The following is a 16,778-nucleotide window of genomic DNA, read 5'->3' as shown; positions in this document are numbered from 1 at the left end:
TCATAAGTAGATTTTCGCACTACAAGACTAGTTTATCTTATTTTCTGCAATTCTTAGTTACTAGACTAGTATAAATATAACAAAGATCACCATTGTTAAGGACTTTTGACTTTTAGATCTTTGCCCATTCGAATACTATTATGTACAGTCAGTGACGGATACAGAAAATTTTGGTAGTGGGGGCAAAATTTATATAACATGATAATAATTTTTATAATAAAAATAATATATGTATATAAAAAATTAAATATGAAATAATTTATTAATTACTATATATATCTGTGTATAAATACATGTATTATTTAACTTATTTTCAATGTATATTTTATATTTAATATATATTTTATACCGATAGTTATTTTTTATGTGTACATAGCATGATTATTATTATGATTATATTTTGTTATTATAAAATACGATTAGCCTTCAAACTATCCAATATACAAATTAAAATATTAAAATAATAATTTAAATAATAATATATAATTTAAAATTCTATTGTTTTAGGTTATATATTTTTTTAAAATTAAGTAATTTTTCTCTTAACACTATCATTAAAATTTTTATTTCTATATATATTACTAAACAATTATTTAAAAATTCACTTTCCAACCCAATTAGAAGCTGACGCTTATTGATATTCATAATTAAATCTGAGAATTGATCGTTCTAACGAATATCTATTATGAAATTTTTAAATTGACGATTAAGTACCAAAAGTTAAATAAAAAAATTGTTGTGGGGTCAAATTTAATAATCTAATGGGGGCAAATAAATATTATTATCATGTACTACTAAAAAAAAAAAAAATCCAAATTGTAGTGGAGGACTTGCCCCCACAATAGTATGCTTGGAACCGTCCCTGTGTACAGTATGAGTCACTAACCTCCAAAGGTTAAGGTTAGGAGCTCTGCTGAGTTTCATGGATCAATAATATTACTGTTTTTATTAAATATGTCTTATTCTATTCTCTTATGCAACCTCGTTCTTCATCTTATGAATTTAGGGTGACCCGTGACAATCACCCTTGTTCTACATGGGTTTCGTGCGATTCCTGACCCAGATAGCATTGAACTAAAGCTAGAGATTGCATTGCGGATTCCTATAGAGCATCTGAGCAACTTTGGATATATGACATATAATCCCGTTGACTATGGGTGCGTGAGGTCTTTGTGGCATTAAGGCTAGAGTCAAAGAAGCAGCACTTTCTGATCCAGAAGATCTGCCTTATCTGTGGCACCTTGAGTAGGATCGTGAAGGGGAATGGATTGCTTAGAGATTTATCTTTTGCTACAGTGAGAAACCTAGAGGTGGCTTGATGAGAGGACATGAGTCATCTCAATGTGGTGGATTGCTGCAGTGGAGGAGGTTAACTTGATGAGAGGACATGAGTTAATCACTTACGGCTGCCATTGAAGGAATCAGAAGGTTATTGAAGAAGACAGTAAGAAAAGTTAATCCGGAAAGACAAAGTGAAGGTTGTGGTAGGCTTAGAGAAGGGGGGGTTGAATCTATGCCTTCTTTTTAAGTTGCTGTTATTACCCTTTTAAAACAAATTTGCAATTCTGATTCTGTTTGAACTCAGCAGCGGAAATTTATGAGACAATTTATTTTTGTCTCATGAATATCAGAAAACAGAACACAGCAGAGAAGAGAAAAGCTAACACCAGCAAGTATCCTGGTTCGGTTGCCTTGTGCTATGCAACCTACATCCAGTCTCCTCCACAACTATGGAAGAATTTCACTATAGTTAACAGTATTACATACACCAATAACACAGGATTGACCCAATCCTTTCACACTCAAGTTCTAACCTAACTTGACATTGGCTATGCTAATACCTAACTATACCTCTTAGTGCTGACCCAACTAAGAAAGGGATACCTTACAGGTACAAGATACAAGACACAAACATACCTAAAGAAATCTGAAAATAACTCTAGGCTTTTCTCTCAAGTGTATCACTCAGCCTTTTTCCACTCATGGCTTTTACTTGAGCTTTTTCACAATGCCTTTTCTCACAAGAAATTACAGAAAGATAAACATAGAAAAGTACATTACAATCTGTAAAACATGAAGGAGATTGACTTCATCAGCAGCCTCTTTGCTATGTGCAAAACCAGATTTGTAAACCTCAGATACAGTTCTTCAGTATTGGCTGAATGCTTCTTTGAAAGAAAGCATTATCCAAGTAGAGGAACTTCTTAACAGAACACTGTTCTCACACTCTGGTTTTCTCTCCTTACTTTCTGAATGAACAACAAGCTTCATTTATCTCCTTACATGTTGTTTGGTTCTTCTTCCAAGGTCAACACCTTGAGCCTTGAGCTTCACCAACCCACTGTCTCATTTTTTCCCATTAATCCTCATAATGGAAACTTTGCTTCTAACCTTCCTTGGTTGACCAAAAGCCGCTTTAACAGCAGAAAAGATTTCTTCAATGGTAAACCCAGATCTGAACCCTTGAGATACTTCTTGGTCCCCAAGAAACAATCTTGACCATTGATGTACAGTAGTGGTGAACAGAGATTACTTTCTTCATTTATCCCAAATTGATTTCCAAGCTGTCTCCTTTTTGCTTGACCGAAGACATTTGACATCATACACAGATGTTTCCAATGGTAAAACCCTATCTCAGCCATTGAAAACCAACTTGGTCCCCAAGATACACTTGTGACCGTGGATACACAGCAGATTAGAGCAAAAATCAACTTTCCCTTGTAACCCATTTTTGGAATGGCAGAGTGTTGGGAAGAAGAGAAGAAAATGAGATGCATGTAGAAGGAAATGAAAATCACCTTTAACTTCTGACCTCTTCTTGATATAGATTGATGATGGGTGATTAGACTTCTATCATTTACTTAATCTTCTCTTTCTTTCTTCTTTAGTGAATAGCTTAGGGAAGAAGCTCTCTCTTTCTTTTTCTGAGTTCTGACCAAAAGGGGACAGGTTAACGTTGCTTTTGGGTGAGAGCAAGGTGGAAGAGTTTGAATGAGAGAGGCAACGAACTGGGCTTGGATCGGATCTTTTTCATTCAGTCCGTTGCCTTGTATTCTTTGTTTCTTTTGGGCTTTGTTTGCATTTTAGCCCACCAGTCTTATTTATATGTTTCTCTCATTCACTTGGGCTGCTGCTGCATTATATTTATTTTTGGCCTACAACATATCATCATAAATAATCAGCAGCATATAATTATAAACAATTAATATTTAATTATTTATTTTTCCCAATAAAATAATGTTTGTCATCACTAATTAATTTAGTTAATTTTCTTAACTCAACAATCTCCCCCTTGATGACAAACATATTTAAGCAATAACTAAAAGGAATTGAATTTTAGTAAGGTTTAGAAACTCCCTTTGATTTTTGTCATTTGCTTTTATGTTGCTCCCCCTTTCCTTTTCAAGATTAGCTCCCCCTTGATTTATGCTTTTCTCTTTGTTCCTGTTTTACATTACACTTAAAGAGAGCACAATAAAGAGTTATACACATTTACTAGTAGCTGCAGCAATGCCAAAAAAATTCCTAGGACACATTTACCATCCTATTATCCTATTGCTATTATCCTATTGCTATTACTCCCCCTTTTGTCATCAAGGGTGGATAATAAGCAAGATCAGCAAAAACAGCACCTTATAACCTGCAGAAGAGAGTTAGTGCACAGTCATAATGAATTAACAAAGGTGCAATGTTATCCAAGGTTATTATAGTCATCCAAGAGAACAAAACAGTTCAACAGTAGCAAAAGAAACAGAATTCATTAGACACAATGAGCAGACAGCAGCAGCTTTAGGAAACAATTCTTTAGGCATCCGAACCACTTCCCTCCGAATCAACTTCTTCATCAGCACCAGTGGCAGGGTCTTCATCCTTTTGAAGGTTATCAATGAAAGTCATGATCACAGCCACACTATTTCTTGACTTATGGAGGAAATTTTTGTGCTTGCTTGCTAGCTTCCTTTGCTCTTTGCTCATAGCAATCAAGTGATTTGATTGAGAGACAAACTCCTGAACAACATTCTTGACAACATTCAGCAGGGCAGATTTCTAGCCAGTAGAGATATGAATGTCGCTTAACCTGAGGACACAGACAATAATGCCAACACAACAATCTAATGTATATACATGCTTATCTAGAATTCTATGTTTGCACAAAAGTCTAATAATCCATAAAAGCACATATTGCAAACGATGGCAGCATGTAAGCAATAATTCACCAGTACAACATAAAGTTCAAATGACTTGAAGTCATCCAAGTTCAGTTCACAAACAAGTCAGCCAAGTTCAGTTCACAAACAAGTCAAACAGATTTCAATTCATAAACCCAAGTCAGTCACCAAACACAAGACTAATCAAAACTAATATCCAATAATCTCAGTAAGTCTTATGTCTTATCAAGCCTCATATATGCATTTTTCTCCCCTTTTGTTATCAAGGTGGGAAAAATAAAACAAAACAGAACCTGCAAAATAGTGTGTTAGAGGCATGTTAAAGCTAGATGTTGCGTTTTGAAATACAAAAAAAATTCGGAAGAGAAATAAAGATCATATTTCAACCAGCAACACCATAGTTATATAACAAAACTCACAATGTTCAAATACCAATTCTTGGTAAAAAATCATTAGAACTAAAAAGAGAGTTTCATATCACTTGAAGGTTTCAAAAACAAAAAGAGACCATATGTATAATAAGATTCAAGCATGGTTCATGTCCATTTTTACACGACAAAAACCAGATCTCTCATTTCTTATTCAACAAATGACTCTTTGACCTGCAAACTAGAATTCTCAAAAAAGACATTAGCACAATTAAAACAGAAGTTGCAATTTTTCAAAAATTGAAATGATGATAATGAGAAATGTAGAAAAGACATGCACAATACATGAATAGGTTTGCAATTTGCAGCAAGTTAAGAGAATTCTTGAAAAAATTTCAGAACCCTATTCCAAGAAGGTTCAGAGCCTAGAAGATAAAGTGCAGAGTGATGGTTCTTCTTCTGCCCAGAATTGTCTCATTCGAACCTGTGAGACCAAGACTCAACAAACACATCAGCAAATCTCAAACAATGAATCATAGCTTAAAATCCCTAAACTAGTCCTAAGCATGCAAAATCTGTCCTCAGCAAGTGGTTTTGTAAAAATATCTGCTAATTGCTCCTCTGATTTAACAAATTGAATGCAAATATCCCCCTTTTGGACATGTTCTCTTATTGAGTGAAATTTCACTTCAATATGCTTAGTCCTAGAGTGCAAGACTGGATTTTTTGAAATATTAATGGCACTCATATTATCACACATCAAGGGTATATTTTCAGCCTTTAATTTGTAATCAGCAAGTTGTGTTTTTAACCATAAAAGCTGAGAACAACAAGAAGAAGCAGCTATATACTCAGCCTCTGCAGTGGATAAGGCCACTGTTGGTTGCTTCTTACTTGACCAAACATTTAAGGACTTTCCAAGGAAGCAACATAAACCAGAAGTGCTCCTTCTATCAACTCTATCACCAGCAAAATCTGCATCACAATAACCAACTGCAGAAAAATCATCAATCTTAGGATACCAAAGACCAAAATTGGATGTGCCATGAACATATCCAATGATCCTTTTAACTGCAGAAAGATGTGACTCTTTTGGTTTGGATTGGAACTTAGAACACAATCCAACACTTTGCACAATATCGGGTCTAGAGGAAGTTAAGTACATAAGAGAACCAATCATTCCTCTATACCTAGTCTCATCAACATCTTTCTCAGTTTCTCCCTTATCCAATTTTGAATTAGGATGCATGGGAGTTCCCATGGGTTTGACATTCTCCATACCAAATTTCTTAACTAATTCCTTGGCATACTTCTCTTGGTGAATGAAAATACCTTTTTCAGTTTGTTTAATTTGCAGCCCAAGGAAGAAATTAAGTTCACCCATCATACTCATGTCAAATTCACTTGTCATGAGTTTTCCAAATTCAGAACAAAGGGATTCATTTGCTAATCCAAAAATAATGTCATCAACATATATTTGGACAAGAATAAAAGAATTATTAGAGTTCTTGATGAATAGAGTTGTGTCAGTGGTGCCTCTTTGAAAACTATTTTTCAAAAGAAAAGAACTAAGTCTCTCATACCAAGCTCTAGGAGCTTGTCTTAAACCATAGAGAGCTTTAGATAATTTGAAAACATGATCAAAGTGCTCTTTATTTTCAAAACCAGGAGGCTACTCTACATACACTTCTCTATCTATCACTCCATTCAAAAATGCACATTTCACATCCATTTGATATAATTTAAAACCACAATATGCAGCATAAGCTAAGAGAAGTCTTATGGCTTCCATTCGGGCAACAGGGGTAAAGGATTCATCAAAGTCTATTCCTTCTTCTTGGTCATATCCTTGTGCCACTAGCCTTGCCTTGTTTCTTGCAATGCTACCATCTTCTCCCAACTTGTTCCGAAAAATCCACTTGGTGCCGGTCACTTTCTTTCCACTTGGCCTTGGAACCAAAGTCCATACTTAGTTCTTTTCAAACTCAAGAAGCTCATCCTCCATAGCTTTAACCCAGGAAGGGTCACTAAGTGCTTCCTTGACGTTTTGAGGCTCTATTTGTGAAAGAAGGGCAATGTTTGATCCTTCATTTGTCTTTCTAGTGGAAGACCTAGTTTGCACTCCATGAGATACGTCCCCAATGACAAATTCCTCAGGATAATTCTTCAAGAATCTCCATTCATGAGGTCTGGTGGACTTGGAGGCAGATTCAGTCACCAAGGGATTCTGGGCGCTGTTGGCTGCAGGATTTCCTTCAGATTCATGAGACAAAATGGAATTGTCTCTTGAATTATCAGCATTTGCAGTTTCTGGTTCAACTTGTCCAGAATTTTTTTTTCCAAGATTTTGAGCAGTTTCATCCTCCTTTTGAGCTTGATTTCCTGCATCACAATCTTCCAAAATGCTTTGTACCAAGTTAGTATCACAAAATGTAACATGTATGGACTCCTCAATAATCCTAGCATCTTGATGATAAACCCTATATGCTTTACTAGTTGTGGAATATCCTACAAATAAACACTCATAAGCCTTTGGATCAAATTTTTCCAAATTTTCTTTGTTATTTAAAACAAAACATTTGCATCCAAAGATGTGCAAGTAATCTAAATTTGGTGGGTAGCCTTTCCAAAGTTCATAAGGGGTTTTCTTCAAAAATTTCCTTATGATTGTTCTATTTAAAATGTGGCAAGCTGTGTTAACTGCTTCAGCCCAAAGGAATTTTGGAACATTACTCTCACAAAGCATGGCTCTTGTCATTTCTTGTATGCTTCTATTTCTTCTTTCCACAACACCATTTTGTTGTGGTGTTCTTGGACAAGAGAAGTTGTGAGATATTCCAAATTCCTCACAAAAGGATTCAAACAAATTATTTTCAAATTCAGTTCCATGATCGCTTCTTATAGAAGAGATTTTCAAATCCTTTTTATTTTGAATTTTCTTGCAAAAAGGTTCAAAGGCCGAAAATGCTTCATTTTTGTGTGCAAGAAATAAAACCCAACCAAACCTAGTGTAGTCATCCACAATTACTAAACCATAATGTTTATCATCTAGGCTTTGAGTTCTTGTTGGACCAAATAAATCAATGTGTAGCAACTCAAGTGGTCTTTTAGCAGAGATGTCTTCCTTTGGTTTAAAAGAACTTTTTGTTTGTTTTCCCATTTGGCAAGCATCACAAGTGATGTCTTTGTCAAACTTTATCAAAGGAAGACCTCTTACTAATTCTTTCTTTACAAGTTTGTTTATTTGAAACATACTTTCATGGCCCAATCTCTTGTGCCACAACCACTTTTCAGATTCTTTAGAGTGAAGACAAGCTACATTTTGATCCTTTAGTTCATCAAGAGTAAGTCCATACATATTATTGAAACGCTTGGCAACAAACATCACTTCATTTGTCTTTTCATTAACAACACAACATTCAAGCCTTTTGAAAACAACTAAATATCCTAAATCACACAGCTGACTTATACTCAAAAGATTGTGCTTTAAACCACAAACCAAAAGCACATCATCAATGAAAGTAGATTGTTCATTACCTACTTTTCCAACAGCAATGATTTTACCTTTACCATCATCTCCAAAGGTCACAAAACCACCATCATACTTATTTAGTTTGATGAAGTAGGTTGACCTTCCAGTCATGTGCCTTGAACATCCACTATCCATGTACCACATGTCCTTTTTGTTCTTGGATGCTAGGCAAATCTCATCAAGATTGTTGTTTCCAGCCATGAAACAGTCCTTGTTATCTCCTTCAGATTCTTCTTCTTCATTTGAGTCATTCTCAAGATCCTCCCAAGCTGCCATGAGTACTCTCTTCCTTTCCTTCTTTTATTTGTCCTCCTTTTTGAGCTTTGGACAATTTGACTTGAAGTGCCCAGCCTCCTTGCAATGATGACACGTCACCTTGCTCAAGTCTATCTTTTTCTCCTTTGAACTTGAGCCCTTGTATTTTCCCTTGCTTTTCATCATCCTTCTAAATCTCCTAGCAAAAAACAAAAGCTCGTCATCTGAAATACCATCACTAGACTCACTCTCTTTCGGTTCTATTTGTGACTTGAGAGCTATTCCCCTTTTCTTTGAGTCTGTGTTTGTGTGTGTGGCTTCATAGGCAAGGAGTTTTCCTCTCAGCTCATCATAGGTTATGGGACTTATGTTGTTACTCTCGGTTAGGACAGTGGTAGTGTTTTTCCACTCTTTTGTGAGGCTTCTAAGGAGTTTTCTCACCAAGGTTTGTTCTGCATAGTTTGTACCCATAGCATCAAGGTTGTTGATTATGATTGAGAATCTCTCAAATGCTTCATCAATGCTTTCTCCATCATTCATGCTAAACATCTCGTACTCTTTTCGCAGCATATCAATCCTCGTTTCTTTGACTTGTTTAGTGCCTTCATGTGTAACCTGGAGTTTTTCCCAGATTTTTTTGGCTGTCTTGCATCTAGACACCTTCCGGTACTCTTCAAAGCTGATAGCACAGTGAAGAAGGTTGATTGCTTTAGCGTTCAGCTCTATCTTCTTCTTGTCATCTTCATTCCATTCAGCTTCTTCTTTCGGAGTCACCACTCCATCAGCACTTATTTTTGTTGGGATCTTGGGACCACTCTGATGAATGGATTTTTGATGGTATAGAATTTCACAAATGAATTCTCGTTGTAAAGTATAGTTTCTAAACCAAGCAATAATCCTTTCATACAAAAAGTTGTTTGTCACTAGTACAAACCCCTAAAATTTATAAACCGAAGTATTGGACCTCGGGTCGTTCTCCCTAGGAATTACAACAAAGTGTCTTGTTATTAGTTATGAGTTATTTTGGGGTTTTGGATAAGAAGCATGAAAAGTAAATGGCAATGAAAATAAACTAACAACTATAAAAAGGCTCTTGGTAAGGTGTGAGAACTAGAAGTCCTATCCTAGTTATCCTTCTCAATTGTGATGAGAATTGTTCATTGCTACCACTTAGTTAACCCTTACTAATTAAAGGAAAGTCAAGTGGATGAATTGACTTGAGCCTCAAGTCCTAATCAACTCCTAAAGGAATGGCTAGCTTTAGTGCACTCCAAACCAATTAGCAATCTCTCCAATTATCAATCAACAAATGAATTAGATAACTCAAGTGTCACCAATTACTCTACCTAGGCCAAGAGGAACAAAATCTACACTAAAACTAAAAGAGACATTTCAACAAACACATAGAGTGCAATAGAAGTAAACATTATTAATTGCAAGAATTAAAGGAATCTACAACTACAAAGGCAAGAGATCAACAATAGAAAAGCAAAGAAGAACAATTGTTATGAATTACCTCTTATTGAATTGAAAGAAAATAGAAGGAACAATAGTAGATCTACAACAAAATATAAGAACAACATAAAGGAAATTACAACTAAAGAATGGAAGAAGAATGAATGTAACAACAAAGAATTAAGATGTAGAAGTAGAAGAACATGAATCTAAATCTAGGTCTAAGAACTAAACCTAATCCTAATTCTAATTCTAGAGAGAAGTGAGAGCTTCTCTCTCTAAAACTCTAAACTAAAAGTGATTAGTGGTTGGGAATTTTTGATTAGTAAAAATGATGCCTTCCCCTTAATCCTTCATCCTTTTATTCCTTTCCCTTAGCAATTTGGCGCCAAAAATGGGTTCAGAAACCCTCTCAAATCGCCAAGCACGTGTTGCATTAGTGAGGTCATGTGCCCTCATCGACGCGTGCGCGCACGGTACGCGTGCGCGTCCCTGGCTAATTCTGCGATGTGCGCGCGAGCGCCTTGTGCGCGTGCGCGTGCATGGCTGACTTTGCTTCTTTGACTTTTTATGCTTCTCTCCACTTGTATGCTTCCTTCCTTGCTTCCTTTGATCCATGCCTAGCCTACTTCAATCCTGGAATTACTAGCAAACACATCAAGGCATCTTATGGAATCAAAGAAGAACTAGAATTCATCAAAATAAGGCTTAAAAAGCATGTTTTTACACTTAAGCACAAATATGGGAGAGATAACAAAATCATGCTAATTCCTAGGCTAATTGTGACAAAAGGTTATCAAGATGCTCTAAATTCAATACAAAACAAACCGTCAAATTGGGGTTTGTCAACCTCCCCACACTTAAACCTTAGCATGTCCTCATGCTAAATTAAGAAGGAACTAAGGGTTATGACATTTATTGAATGCAACTAAACTATATGAGTCCTATCTAAATGCAATTATCTAAAGCAATTGGAAATGCTTAGTTCAAACAAATCAATTCCCAAGAGAGCATGTATAAGCACAAGAGCTAGGCAATAAGGACTAAGTCCAAACCACAATTATATTGAATTGTCAAAAAGAGTTCAAACTCTCAAGAATATAGATAATATGGGTGAACACATGTGATTGAACTTTTGAACCCTCACCGGATGTGTATCCGCTCTATTCACTCAAGTGTTTAAGGGTTAATTCACTCAATTCTCTTCTAATCATGTTTTCCAAAATTTGATTTTCTTCTAACAATAAACACTTATTCAATGCATGCATACATTCATCATGAGGTCTTTCATTTAGGTTGTAATGGGGTTAGGGTCAAGGTAAGATCATTTATGGTCAAGTGGACTAGGATTTGAATCTTTGATTAGCATAGACTTTCCCACCTAACCTATTTAATGACCTATACAAATGCAAGCTATTCTAACTACCCATTCTTCACTTTTTCTTACATATTCATGCATTCTTATTTGATTCATAATACTTATGCATTGATCCCCTTTTTATTGGCTTCACTTTGGGGCATTCTGTCCCTTCTTTATTGTATTATTTTTTCTTTTTCATCATCATCATTTTTTTTTCTTTTCTTTTCATCGTTTTTTTTTCTTTTCTTTATATATATATTTTTTTTCTTTTTCTTCTTTTCAAACTAAATACAAGAACATCAATGCATAAGGTCTCTACATTTAATCAATACATGAATATGTGCCCAATTCCTAAACATAAAAGTGTACTGCCCCTTTTTATCCCATCCAATGTTCCCAAGCCTCACCAACTTTGAATAATAAAACACTCTCACTAGCCTAGGTCAATCAAAGATCCAAACAAGGACTTTTCATTGGTTTTCCGCCTTAGGCTTGTAATGTGCTAAAATAAGAATAAGTTGGTTAAGCATAGGCTCAAAATTGGCTAACAATGGAGAGTAAAAGGTTGGCTATTTGGGTAAGTGGCTAATGAAAGAATGGCCTCAATCATATAAATGCACAAACACAAGAAATAAACGGATATATAGAATCAAGCAAATCAAGGATCACAATCATGGAAAGAGAACAATTTCACACAAGAATGGAAAATAAGTGGTTATAAAATGTAACCACATCAATAGGCTCAAGTCTCACAAGCTTGTGTTCTCAATTCAATACATGCTTCACAAGGTATGAAATTCAAGCAAGTTTCAAAAATTCTCTTTCAATCAATTGGGTTAATGCCCTATATTTAAACTTCTTGAAAAATCTCAATGTTTGACTAAGCATTGTTGTGATTGAAAAGTTCAAAAATTTTCTTAGTTCACCCTTTCCTTTTTCACTTAGAACCAATATATTATGCAAAAAGGGTGACTAAATATTTGCAATCCAAAGTATGATTTCTAATCACAACTACAAACTAAAAACAAAGATAAACAAAATGTATAAAGAAGAATCCAACTAAAAGTACGGAATCTATCATCCAAAACATCTAAAAATATCCAAAAGCATCAAAATATCTAAAATCCAAAATAAGCAATAAAAGTATCCAAAGCAAACTAGAAATGCATCAAAATATATACAAAGATGTGCAAAATGAGATAACTAGGCTGAAAAGTTCACCGGTTCCCAAATAATGCTACCGGTGCCCTCCCCACACTTAAAATCAAGCATCATCCTCGATGCTAAACCGGAGGATCAGTGGGAGGTACAACGATAGGCTCTGGCTCTGACTGTGGCTGTGGGATCTCGGTAGCGGTAGGAGCAGCTGGAGGTGCATCCCGCTGAAGTGGCTCATCCGCATCCTCCTCCTGATGATCCTGCTCATCGGAGGTCGGAGAGTCTGGAAGCGGAGGTAACTCAGCGCCAAGGGAGATGAGTGCCTGATCCATCCGATCCAGTCGGCGTCTGACATTGAGCCTCTCGCGCTCCAAGAACCGAAACAGACGCTGAACTAGTAGGTAAGTAGGCTCAGGTGCTGAAGGGGGTGGGGCTGCTGTCAAAGAAGATGGTATAGCTGCCTCGACTGCCACTCTAGCTCGAGAACGGCGGCTGGTCGGGGGCCTCTCGTGCACCCACACACCCCAGGGAATAGTAACTTCCTTGTCATCGTCATCTGGAGGTGGTGGTGTCACGTCATTGTCCTCCCACGGGACATCAGCTAGCTCATCTAAGCTAGTAACCAGTGTCGGGAACGGTAACAAGCCGCGAATATGAGCTCTCCACATGCTATGCCTAATCAGTCGGGGAAAATATACTTCCTTCCCCTCCATGACACACCCAATCAAGACTAGCATATCCATCGGAATCTCTGAAAAGTGAGTGGTAGGGAAGACATAGTGGGCAAATATTTGTTGCCAAGTCCTAGCCTCCCTAGTCAGATGTGCAAATAGCATGCCCTTGGGCTTTGTGTTGCTCGAATCCAGTACCCAAGAAGCATCTGGTGTAGCAATCACGCGCCGAAGTGCCTCATAGTTGAAAGTCATCGAGAGGATAGCTACCTCTGCCTGCTGGTAGGCACACGTCTCAGGAGTACCAACTCTGCAGAGCAGTGCATCCCTCAAGGCATCCTCAGTGATCATAATCTCTCTACCCCTCAAGAATACTGAATCCAAGCCCGGTCGAAAGAAATTGCAGTAAAATTCCTTGACCCACGAGATGTTAATCCGTCCCAAGTCTCTATCGACGAAATCCAAGCCCAGCTCAGAAATACGGGCGTTTATGGCACGCCTCACATCATTGGGAAGATTCAGCTTCTTCTCAATATTCAGATTCTTCTTTGTATAACGGGAAAGGCGTAGCTCGCAGTAGAGATTTGGAAATTTGGTTGGATCAGTGGACGGGAGTAACTGATTTTCTTTCTCCTCCTCATTCAGTGGATTCCTCGCATAGTTAGCAGATGGTGGGGTGTAGAGGTTTTGGAGCGCTTCCTTTTCTTGGAAGCAGTGGCTATGGCTTTTCCTTTATCCGACATCCTGAAAAATATGATAGAATATATAAAACATTTAGCATGTAACAAAGAAGGCATGTTCAGGATACAATTATCAAAGAGCAATCATGATGTTGCACTGAATATGTAAAAGTGAACAAGTGAACATAAGTGAATGGACCAAGACTGTAATCTTCATTAAAGGCAACATCTCATATTCAAAAGGCAATAATATCATCATATTTTTGAAAGAATTGTTAAAGAGGGTTAAAGGTGAGTGGAAGTAAAACGGTTAAAGAAATTAGTAAGTTAGAAAAGTGGATTAGTGATATGATGATATATAGGCTCAATTGAACCGGAAGTTGCGGTTCATGTTCACAATGGTTGTGCAAATCCGGGAAGTCAAAAAGGAAACGGAAATTTACCCAAAACTGAAATAAAGATCAAAATGAAACTAATTTCCTTGAAAATCGGGCAGCATTCCGGCTTAAAATTGGACGTTCCCGGATAGCAAAATAACACAATTAGCACAAAAAATAACATCAATCACGCACAACAGCAAACAGATATTATTTGGCAACACATATTGCATGGAATATCAACCCAAAACCAACATACCGTACCCAAGGAAGCAAGCAGCAGATATGTACATACGGAGCAATTATCAGGCCTAGAATCCTCTATCCAGCCCTAGCTACCTAACAGCAATTATATCTATCTAACCTAACATACAAAATTTGAATTTAGCTAACTAACATGCAATTCCAGTAACTAACATAAATGAACAAATAAAAAGGAAAATAGAAAAAGAAATAACAGAAATGGAGCAGGAACCTGGGAGCCGGGAAAAACTGAGAATGGAAAGGGGGACTACGATAGGGCAGGGGCAGCAGAGACAGAAACTGGCACCGCCGTGAACGGTGGCGGTGAAGACGGCTGGCGCGGTGGTTGGAGAAACTGAGGGGAGGAGGGACGATGATGGTGAAAGAGGAGAATGATAGGAGAATGTGCAGGAAGAACAGAGAGGGGGCGAGCAGCCGGCAGTGATGATGGGGTGGCAGCGGAGGGGTTGGTCACGGTGAGATGGGTGAGAGGAGTGAGAGGGAGAGAGAGAGGACGGGTGGTGGTGAGAGGGGAAGGGAATTGATGGCCAAGGACGGTGACGGAGGTAGGTCGTGCGGCGGCGGTCGCGGTGAGTGGCGCTCGCCGGAGGTTGCTGGGGGTTGAGTGGTGGGGGAAGAGAAATGGAACGTTAGGGGGGGAAGAAGTGTGGTGCGCGAATGCGCTAGGGTTCGCGTCTCTGGGGTAAGTGAAAATTTGAATCCGCGCGTGCGCGCGCCGTGCGCGTTCGCGTGAGTGGAAGGAATGAAGGAATGGCGCGGGCGCGCAAGGTGCGCAGCAGCGCGGATGTGCTGGGCTGGAGGCTTAAAAGAGGCCCAGAGTTGGCACAACTCTCGGGTCCTTTGGCCCTGGGTGATGCTAATACGCATCGACGCGCACGCGCACTGGGCGCGTTCGCGTGAGTTGCTTGATCTTATTTGATGGGTGCGGAGGCGTGAAGTACGCCAACGCGTGAACAGCGAGGGGTGCGGACGCGTACAGCGTGCGTTCGCGCGAGTTGAGTTGAGCTGAGGGCTTAAAGTTGGCCTAACTCAGGCCTAACTCTCTGGAGACTGGCCTGGGAGTCGCGCACCAGACCTGCGCGCACGCGGCATGTACGTGTCCACGCGCATTGGGGGAAAGGGAGATTCATGCGTGAGCGTGCAGTGCGCGCTAACGTGGGGTGGCATATTAGGCAGGGGCGCGTGCGCGTACGGTGCGCGCACGCGTACATGAGATTGCGCCTGAGGCTTAGAATGGGCTTGAGGCACGCCCGACTCTCGGGTTCGTGGCCTAGATTGGTGGCAACACGCAAGGACGCGCGTGCGGTAAATGCGCGTCCGCGTACATTGACGAATTGTGAAATGGCGCGTCGGCGCGATGCATGCACTCGCGCAGATCGGGTTGGGCCTGGGGCCTAAAGCTAGCCCAGAAATGGCTTAACTCTCTGGGGTTTGGCTCAATCATTTGCAGCAGCAAATCGGCACGGACGTGGCAGGTGCGCGTCCGCGTGGGTCAGGTTGGGGTCAAGGCACAATGTTTGCCCAAGAGAGGCTCAACTCTCGGGAGTGTGGCTCGTGGTGCATGCGCACCGGGACGCGTACGCGTACGTTGTGCGCGCGCGTCCACGCCCTCTTTTTTGTTTTTTTTTTTGTTTTTTTTTCTTTTTCGTTTCAGAAAAAAATTGCTGGGTGCTCCCCTTAGTGTTCACAACTCTTATTCACTCAACCATCATACAATTCCCAAAAATGCAATTTTTGATATTATTCATCTACTACTAAACACAACATGCACGTGACGAAGCTAACAATTAAGTTGTACAAACAAATTTGTATGAAGCATCTACCTACAATGGTAACTCAAATCACTTATTAAGTAAATTTAAAAGAGTGGAAAGAGTTTACCATGGTGGGGTGTCTCCCACCTAGCACTTTTAGTTTAAGTCCTTAAGTTGGACATTTTGAGAAGCCTATTGTCATGGTGGCTTGTGTTTGTACTCGTCCTTGAATCTCCAAGGATCTTTGCTTCTCAATTGGTTGACAGAATTTCCAACCATGTTCATCAAGCTTGGGCACAGTTCTACCCAAGATATGAGTCCCCATAGTTGGTTTTCACATAGCGAACCGGGATCCCATATCTTGTCTTCACACCCATCCGTTAGTTGAGTTTCATGGTTTTGTCGGATGAGCGGTTGACATAAAGGTGATTGACTCATAGAATTCTCTTTACTCCACCAATGCTTCCTCCTAGATCCGTATAAAGTAATCCTTGTCCCAGCATCATCCCTATACCTTGAGGCCTTGGCCTTGATAGGCTTAACACCCATTTTCCAACCACTACACAACTCGTTTTTACTTTTAATTCCACAAAGAGTTCTAAGTTGACCATCATTTTCAAGCAAACCATATTCAAGTGAGAGATTAAAGCTCAGGGATAGAGATTTTACCCACTTAAATGTTGTATTGGATGGTAATTTGGGGAGAGAGGCTTCCCCACACTTAGACCATCCAAG

Source organism: Arachis ipaensis, chromosome B4 (assembly GCF_059453495.1).
Source record: "Arachis ipaensis isolate K30076 ecotype BB chromosome B4, ASM5945349v1, whole genome shotgun sequence".
In the NCBI taxonomy this organism is placed as follows: Eukaryota; Viridiplantae; Streptophyta; class Magnoliopsida; order Fabales; family Fabaceae; genus Arachis; species Arachis ipaensis.
The sequence above is the reverse complement of the archived record's forward strand: the minus strand, read 5'-3'. Positions refer to the sequence as shown.